Here is an 8,785-nt window from a genome sequence, read left to right on the forward strand (position 1 = left end):
GATCGTTTGAGTTCTTCTTTTCCTATTCATATCCCTTTAATTTCTTTGGTCTGTCTAATTGCTTTGGCTAGAGTTTCAAGGATGTATAATATCAAATTTTTAATTTTTTGTTGTTTCCATAACTTTGGTTAATAAAGTCCATACTTTGAAAGAATGCTATTTAGATTCTCATTCCCTGCACTTAATAATGATTTCTGCTTGCCACTCACAGAGTGCATTTGTTGCTGTAAAAGTTTTAGTTCTTTTTATATTCCACACCCCTAAGTTTGTAGGGTGTGTTTTCTTAATTAAATCAGGACACATAGTATCATATCTGTCCTGCTGTGACTGAGGAGAGGGGATTCTCTATGCACAGGGTGTGTGTGGAGGAAATAGTCATGGCAGGCATGGTTTTTGGGTTTTATCTTGTCCACGGCTCCTTTTGCTCTCTTTATCTCTGGTCCTTACTGCCAGGTCCTGAAATGCTTTTGTACTCCACACCCTTCTGCCATGATATTCTGTCTACCTTGGGTCCAGGTCCATCTATGACATGAACCAGTGAAACCATGAGCAAAAAATAAACTTCCCTCCTCTGAGACTGTTCTTGTCAGGCTGTTCTATCACAGTGATGAGAAAAGTGACTAGAATGCTGGACCCCAGCTATCAATATCCATCATCAATGTCATTCCTGGAGCACATCTGCCTCTGGCACTTTCCACTCCTGGTTTCCTGTAGAATTGATCACTAAGAGGCCAAGTAGAAAGGATCCTATACCAGCCCCCAGTCATTATGCTAAGACCTGTGCACACAGGTGAGAACAGAGAAGCCCCTGAGAGGGCTCCAGCACTGAGAGCACCTCCACCTCCACCACTGGGATCCCAGAAAGCCTGAGGACCTCATGACCAGAGGTTTACACCTTCTATGGCAGATACACACTGATGGCTGGGGAGGACCAGAGCACATCTTCATTTCTATTATCTGTGTCTTTTATTGCCAAATACTCAGGAATTAGACACACTCACCACAAATAAATGATGAATTTCTAAAGTGAAGAATGTGAGAATTTCAAGATTTCATGATCAAATAGTGTACATAGGTATAGAAAATTCAGACTGCAATCTACAGATTCATATAATTATTAGGAAAAATAAAAGAAAAACAGAAGAAAGTCATTAAGTTCTCATTCTCTTCTCTTGAAAAATTCATGCATGGAATACCTACAGCAGCTTCATCTGTGCTGTTTAAATCTAAACCAATGCCATAACCTCTCTCCTCAGGTGCAGTGATTCATGTCCCTTAATAAGCAGGGAGATGTATTTCCATGTCTGTCTGCTTCTGCTGAGCAGAGGAAAGAGAGTGAGGGTTTAGAAGAACTCCCTACTTCAATCCCCTAAAACCCTCTAGTGCCCTCAGAGCCTGGCTGCCTCCGAGCAGTGCTCTCAGTGGATGTAGGCAACAGAAAGAGCATCAGGGGTAGCCCAGTCTCACACATCTGCTTCCCTGGGAGATTTGTGTCATAGCCTGTATCACTGTGGGAGGGGAACTGATCCACTGCCTCTATGCCACTTACTCTATACCACTACTCTATGGTACTTCAGGTTGCAAATTGGTTACATAGTAGATGAGGAGCTTAGGTGCTTGCCATGGCTTCTGCTGATATCAGTGAAAATAATTGCTAATACTCAGACATGCTTGGCAAGTAATGGTGACCCTGTCTCCTGGAAATTTAGATGGGCAGGATGGAGATTGAGTCAGTTGGATTTCACATCTGGAACCTGATATTGGAAAAAACAAAATAAAACAAAGATTTGCACAAGTAGATATGCTGTCAGAAGACTTCTGGGCAAAGGCAATCAGCAGTGACAACACTGCCTTGAGTACATCCTCAGTGCTGTCTACTCTTGCCTGGGAGGCAAGCAGCTGGAGACCCAGGAGCTGAGCAGGGACTTCATGTCTATGTTGTGTCCTGACTGGGATTGACTCCTGCACAAGGTGTGGCCAATCTATTAAGAAGTCCTCAGGGCTGGGCAGAGTTGTGAACAGCTGCAGTTCTGGCTCATCTGTCACTTGGCACAGGCCCCATGTTCCAGGTGTCCCAGGTCAGATTAGCACAGCATAGATTTGCCTGCAGAAAACATGTTTCCCCCCTGGGGGCCACAGGACAGATTTATTCCACTGTCCTGTTAATGGTGACCTGTCACTCTCTTTATCATTAAGAAAATGGTTTATCGTATTTCTTTTTCCATTTTCTTTCCTTCCTTTCTACTTCCCTCCCTCTCTCCCTCCTTTCATTCTTCTTTCTTTCTTTCTTTCTTTCTTTCTTTCTTTCTTTCTTTCTTTCTTTCTTTCTTTCTTTCTCTTTCCTTTATTTTGGTGTACTACAGATTGAACCCAGGGATTCTTAAGCACTGAGCAACATTCCCAGCCCTATTTATATATTTTTAAAAACTTTGAGACAGTGTCTTGTTAAATGACTTACTGCATTGCTAAATTGCTGAGACTGGATTTGATCTTGAGAGCATCCTGCCTCACCCTCCCTAGCCAGTGGAAATACATGTGCGCACCCATGCATCCAGCTCTAAGATTTATTAAGGACATTTCTGTTATAGCCTATGAAGACAGGAATACAACAGGGAAGGAGGAATTCTATCATAATTCCAGCCCCTCCTGCCTCAGTCTCTCCAATGCCTCTGCCCAGAAGAGCTGTCTCTCTCCAGAAGAGCTGACCACAAGCCCAGACAGGTGTCCAAGTGTCTTTTCTAGAGAAGTTAGAATGATTTTAGAAGCAAGTTTTAGTTTCTTTCATAACTCTTGAGGTTTAACAAATAAACTGATAAGGTTGGAGCTTGTGGGAATTTGCAATATTTCAGTGAAAACAGAAAAGACACAGGTTCACTCTATTTGTGTTTTACAGTCTTCACCACATTGGATGTTCAAACATGGGCTTAATGCCTCCTGGGCCAGGGAGGGCTGTGTGAGTTTCAGTTCATATCCTTCATGTGTGTTGCATGGAGATGTGCTCAGCCTAGAGTTTCTGCTAAATTCTGTTCATGAGGATCAAAATCCTCAAGAAACCATATGAACTCTCACTGCTTTTATAGGCCTCTAAGAGGATCCCATGTGCCCCCAATATCTGCTCCTTCCCTGGCTGGGAAAGGCTCACCTGTCCTCACCATGCACAGTAGCACAGAGTTTGTGCTCAATAAATTGCAGAAGGCACAGTTGTGTGTGTGGAGAACTCCATCCTCTGAATTTTACTATGCTTCTAAGTGGAATTGAACAGAAAAGTAAGGTCCCAAGGTAATCTTTGTCTGCAGGGTTGGAGCAAGTCAGGACCTGAGGATGAATATGGGTCACATTCTTATTTTCCTGTTGACAACCTTGGTTTACATTTGTGGAAATGAGGTCTATGCATTAAAATCCAGCACAGTCCTTCAGGCACTGGACTAAATGGGAGAGGCTGGAGCAGAGGCTCAACCAGGAGTCAGCTCAGGCTGGAGTTGACTGAGAGCTGAAGACTCAGGCCCTGGATTGTGAGGAAGCAGCTGATCTCCAGAGAAATAGTGCTAAGGACCTGGGGAATCAAAAGTCCTGCCCTTGGGCTGAATGACAGTGGATCTAGTGAAGGAAGGTTCAAGACCCACTGTGGCTGCTGAGTCAAGCAGAGAGCCCAAAGCCAGGGTGAGAAAAAGACCAGGAGTCAGAACTGGGCCTGTGTCTCTGGGTGGCTGTGCTCAGTTCTGACCTCACTGGTCCTGAGGACAGAGACCCTGGGGGTGCCGAAGAGGAGGGTCAGCAAACACCTACCACAGCCTACTCTCACTCAGAGTTTAAATGTGCTTGGAAATTAAAGGAGTACTGTACACCATGCATATACTACATAAATTATAATGTGTATAGCTATATCTGTATAAATATGCATCAGTAATAAAAGTATTTGTATATGTGCACATCGTACTGTGATTATTTTTATAATGTATGGTTTTCAGTTATTTTTATTTTGCTTTTTTATTTGTTTGTTTCAGTTCTGGTGTTCCAATCAGGACCTCAGAGTTGCTAGGCAATCTAGGAACTCCATAGCAAGTTTTTAAAAATTTTGTTTGAGATGGTATGTAAGTTGCTCAAACCAGTCTCATACCTGTGATTCTCCTCCCTCAGCCTCTAAAGCAGATGGGATTAGAATCTTGTGCTACCAGTTATGCCTGACCATAAATCTGCTACAGTGTGCTTGGACATTGACATTCAACATCTGTCAAACAACTCATGGAATCCTCCCCACCCCAGAGAACTAAGCAACATGGTCTGCCCTGTGCTCCTGATTCCTGGAACAATGACCTTCCATTTGCTCAGGACACTGGGTAACCTGAGGGGCTCTAGTTGTGCATAGAAACATGTATCACAGAATTGGGTAGCAGTTCTTGTCCCCAAGGGGACAGAAGTTCTGTGTCCAGAGCTGGGCATGGACCACTCCTCCCTGGTGGCTTTCCCACTGCCAGGGCAGAACAGCTTCTCAGTGACTGCATGGCCACAGGAAAAACCCATCCACAGCTTCTCGGTGGCCACCCCTCTGACTGGAGACACAGGGGAACCTCTGGCAGCTTCACAGCTCATATGATGCAGTGACTATGCTCACAATGAACTATGTTGACCACACATACAGTTTCTGCTGCTGCTGTCCTATCTGTTCTCTAAAGATCACCATGCACCATCTTTGACTTTCCCATGAGAATTCAAGGAGTGGATTCATAAAGCAGGCCAAGGGCCAGGATGTGCAAGAGAACAGGGTTGTGACCCATATGAGGACAGCCATGTGTGGAATAAGAATTGACAGGTATGGATTCAAAGTAGGAGGGGCAGGACAGAGAGGACCCAAGCAGGAGTGGAGAGGAGAAAGTCTCGAGGAACCCAGGAATAAGAGAGAAGGGATGGCAAGGGGAGAGAGTGTGTGATTTCAGAGCTGCCCCCAACTGTGCCCCTGAGAAGTCCCCAGATTGTAAGTAGCCCCTGGGCAGGAGCAGCATCTGGAGGGAAGTTTGTCCCCTAGTGGTGAGAAAAAGACTTTCAGACTTTCAGGGGCCTTGAAGGAAGTGTGACTGCTAGTGGCCAGAATGACCTGTGTCCCTGCCCACAGTCCTTCCAGTTAGGCAGGGTGTACAGAGGGCAGCAGGAGATGCCAGAGCTCGGCATTCAGGCCATTTATGGGCCTCTTCATTTGCTCAGGACATGATTTCCAGGACATGTGGCCATGCATGGGACCCCTTTTCTGGCCACATGTGCAGAGAAACCCTGAGAATTTTACTGTTAGTTGATAGTGATATGTTGTTTCTTGCACACTTACAACACATTGTGTTATTTTCTTTCTTTAGATGTAAAACCCATACATGGTTTTCTGAACTGTTCAGGGTTGAGGTTAAATTAGGTAGTGGTGCACAGTTTTCAGGGGGATGGTGACAGCCATCAGTGGGGATTCTGCCATTAGGACTGGAATTCAAGTGCCACATCACATCTGTCTCTTCCATATGCTTGGTAAGCAGCTGAGTAACCATGGAGTTATTCCTGGGTCCAAGTCATTTAGCTCATCTTCTCTTCCACTACACTTTTATTGACCACTTCCAGTCATTATTTATGAGGCATAAGAAAATAAACATTCTGAGATGTGCTAGACTTAATTACAAGGTCAGGAGCATGCAGGGAAAAGAGAGTAGTAGAGTGAACCAAGTGAGAGCTACAGGCAAAGCCAACAAGTCTGGTCCATATTTCTGAATGTGTGTAGAAATCAGGGGTTCAAACACCAGGGCCATGGAATTTTAATACCTATAATTTTCCTTGGCTGTTCATCCAATCAATAAGCAAAACTGCTCCTTGGTACTGCCTTTTTATCCCTAAGATTTTCTCCTTTTATATAATCTTGCTCCTCATGGTTATATCCAGCATAGGGTCAGTATAGAAAATGCAAGTTTTTTTTTTTTTCCAAAACATTCATGAAAATCTTTCTGTGGCTTCATGGTCAAGATGGCACATCTCCAGCTGCTAAGGAGCCTTGCCACTGGTCACTGCAGGTGCAAGTCCCAGTATCTGGTATCATCCTGAAGATCACCAATCTCTTTTATCTCAGAGAAAATACAGTGTTATGTATTCTGATTTAAAAGGTGGTGAAAATTTTGCATCTCTTTGGCATCCTCACAACTATTTGGATGTATCTGGAAGACAGAATTGATGATCTCACAGGTGATCTGGGAGTCCTGTTGTCAATTCTAACAGTAGTATCTCAACTTTGGGGGAAGAACAAGAATTATCCCATTTCTAGCATCAGCTTCACTAATCATCATCTCAAATAAACAAAGCTTCCAAAAATTTAGTTTATAGTCTCAATTCACTGTAATGAAACACATGTGGCTTAGGATGTGAGTATCAGATTACTCAGGCTTCAGAGGTGAACCAAAGAATCAATAAAGAATCAATAACTTCCAGAATCTGTTTGTGTTTTTCTACAACTTTCACCACCATCATCAGACATTGAAAGATTACAGTTTTCTCTCTTTTACTATATTATAAACTTCATAACCAGGATACCTGGCATGGCTTGTCCATCACTCTCTGAACTCCCATACTCCAAGGTGTGGTGATCTATTTTTTCAGAATTGGTTTGGTTATCTCTGTCCTGCTGGGACTGAGATGATGCAGAGGACCCTCCCTCTCCCCTTCTATCAAAACATTTCAGAGACCTTCAGAGCTTGGCTGCTTTTGAGAAGTGCTCTCAGCATGTGGAGGCAGCAGGAGGAGCAGCTGGTACTCAGCCTCACACTTCTGCTTCCCTTGGAGGATTATTTCATGGCCTGTATTACTCTGCAAGGGGGACTGTTATACTGTTGAGAGTAATAAGTGGCAACATTTTAAGACTGCAGGTTGCTGGTGGTGAGAGTAAAATCTGTCCCAGTTCCACTACCACTGAACCTTGATGGGGTCCAAGATTGTAAACTGGTTGCATAATAGATAATGAGCTTAGGGAATCTCCTTCTGCTGATACCAGGCTAACCAATTACTAACAGCCTGACTTGCCCGACCAATGATGGTTACTGTGTCTCTTTCAGTTTTAGACAGGGAGGGTGGAGACTGGGTCATTATAATGTTGCATCTGGAACCTGATATTAGAAACAAAAAATAAATATCCACATAAGTTCACAACTTCTGTGAACATCCTGGCATCACTGACCACACCATGCAGAACAAATCCCCAGTGTTGCCCCACCTTACCTGGGAGGTAGAGCAGTAGGAATCCCAGGAGCCAAGCAGGGTCCTCAAGTCCATGCTGTGTCCTGAGTGGGATTAACTCCTGCAAAGGGTGTGACCAGTCCATTAAGATATTCTCAAGGCAGTGGGCTGTGCTCTGGGCACATGCAAATCATCAGGGATGTGCAGGACTGGGCACAGCTGCAGGCTGGCTTCTCTCCATGAACAAGTGTCCCCATATGTCCCAGATGAGACCAAGACAGCACAGATTTGCCTGATGAAAATATATTTCTCCCTGGGAGACAGAGGACAGGGTTAGTCTGCTGACCATTTTTCATTCTCTTTTTCATAGTGCATCACATCACTTCTTGATCTCTCCATCTTAGACAGCACTTGTCGGAAATAAAGAAATGTACACTTTTTACAATCCATGAATTTGGCAGCTCTTGCTATAAATTATAATAAAGATTCATGATTGCTGAGATTCTCTGATTATTTGGTGCAGCAAAGTAAGTTACCCTCACTACTTTCCTCCAATGCAGTGTGTTGTAGAGGAATCACAATGCAACCGTGGTGATGTGGACGGAAATGCTCCAACACAAGGCATCAGCTTTTCCTTTCATGTCATCTCCAGCTCAACCCTGTGTTCTCCTCTACCTATGAGCTCTCAGTTCATCACTTCCATCCAGTGCATCCCTTGGGATGTCCTCCCTCTGCATCTGGAAAATGGGCAATCCCATTCTAGCTCTGCATATGGTCAGGCATTCCCATGTTGGAGGATCCGTGAAATCTGCCAATATTTCCATTTTGGTTTCAAAGATCTTCATTCAAGTTCCTCCCTTGAGGAGCAAGGCCTTTCCTGAAAACACACCTTATGTGCCCTTGAGTCTACTGTTGCCTAAGTGTGCATGCTCCTTCTTTACCACCTATTCTCTAGTTCCAAAGACAAGAGAGAATTCAATGCCTAGATTTCAGCTTTGGGACACAGATAGGGTGAGGAGCCATTCAAACAGAAGATGAAATAGAATCTGAACATGGCATCCATGAGGGGTGGTGACAGGACAGCCTAGAGTGTAGAGGCTTGCAAAAGTTAGCTTGTTGTCCACATATGGGAGAGGTGGCACTATTGTCTCACTGTGGTTACTGAGAGGGGGTGAGATGAGGGAGAGGTTCACACATATTGGATGAACTAGTACAGGTGTATGGGCCTAGGAAGGGTGAGGAGGTCACTACAGCAGAGTATGCAAGGTTGACCATACACTTGTCAGCGTTTTGAATCTGAGGAGTGTCTGTAGTTATGCATTGTGGGGTTTTTATACTATGAGTGTGTAGTATGATGGATGCACACTTCATCCAGGAGGGATGACATATAAAAAAGTTCATGAGGAATAACTGAAGGTTGTATGATCACTGTTGGAGAAAGAAGTTACAATTTAAAGAAAGAGAGATGTTTTCTTTAAATTTATCTCACCAGACTACAAATTGGCTGCAAAATAGATCAGAAGATTAGTAACTTGTTCTGGTTTCAGTTGGTACCAGTGTAAATTATAGCCAATATCCTGACTTGCACAGCAAA

Source organism: Sciurus carolinensis, unplaced genomic scaffold (genome assembly GCF_902686445.1).
Source record: "Sciurus carolinensis unplaced genomic scaffold, mSciCar1.2, whole genome shotgun sequence".
NCBI classification, from domain to species: Eukaryota; Metazoa; Chordata; class Mammalia; order Rodentia; family Sciuridae; genus Sciurus; species Sciurus carolinensis.